We start from the raw sequence: 1,230 nt of genomic DNA, 5'->3' as shown, positions 1-1,230 counted from the left end.
CCTACCTACCATTTATAATCAACTTGCCTGGTTGGGGAATTTTAGAGAATGAGGCATTTTTTTGAAAATGACAAAACCGTCATAAAGGTCATTTTTCCCCCTGTGTGCTCTAAAAAAACCATCATGTGCCTATTTCATTTTTTTTAATCCAATTGACGGTTTTATTCCTCTTCCTGGCAAAATCTTTTCATATTATTAAGAACAGTATTAGCACCAGGGAACATTTTAGAGAATTCTTTTGTTAAATCATAACCATCTCTTCCGGACTGCGATTCTCAGAAGACAAGTATTTTATCGCAGGAATGTCTCTGTGTATGCACTCTAATGGTCCATCTACTCCCCCCCACCCTTTCGCCCATACTCTCTGTCTCCCACACGCACGCTCACACACATGCACACACACACCCTTTGGTCAAACTGCCAGCATGTGTTGTTATTCTTACCCATATTCAGAAGTCATTATAGGACATGTAAAACAGGTGAAATAGAGAGACAGAACTAGAATGCCACAAGCCACTGCTCTCTCCCTCTGGCTCCTCTTTTTTATTTTATATTTTTTATTACTTCCAAATCTTACAGAAATTTATTTCTTTGGTCAGCATTTCTGTCAACCAAGTCACCTCCCATGACACAAAAATAAGTATTGGGAGAAATATCCACTGTTAAGAACAGACCTTAGGATGGATTTGTGTCCAGATATTTGTGTCCAGATTCTGTTTTGATTCACAGATTAGTCCATTAAGTAAAGGATGGAGAGTGCCAAAAACATGGAAAGTTCATCAGCAACCAGCAGTGACTGGTTTCCAAACTTTTTATTTAGAGTGATTGCTCACAGAGATGGCTGATAAATTTAGCTGCATGCCTCTAAGTCTCCCTCTAAATTTACATGCTTAAGTCATCTTTCTTTTCTATTTGATTCAAGCATAATTGAGCAAGTCATAACCGTAAGAACGTGGTCATATAAGACATGATACAACACTTCAAATCTTAAGAGTCACCGGATTGTTTCGTTAAAGAATACTTCCTTTACTAGCTCATGAAGTTTTTTCTTTTGTTATTTAATCAAGGAATTTTTCCTCTTTCCCCTCCCTGTGCAAGGATGATTAGCCCTCTCATGCTGTCAAAGCATTGTACAATCTTCTTTAAGACATTTTAATCTACCTAGATAGTTGTCACAGTTTTATTGAAATATTTTCCACTGTGGATTCAAACACGGTTGGTGGTGTTTGT

The sequence above is a fragment of the Pygoscelis adeliae genome, unplaced genomic scaffold, assembly GCF_000699105.1.
Source record: "Pygoscelis adeliae isolate BGI_AS28 unplaced genomic scaffold, ASM69910v1 Scaffold65, whole genome shotgun sequence".
NCBI lineage: Eukaryota > Metazoa > Chordata > Aves > Sphenisciformes > Spheniscidae > Pygoscelis > Pygoscelis adeliae.
This window is presented reverse-complemented; position numbering follows the sequence as displayed.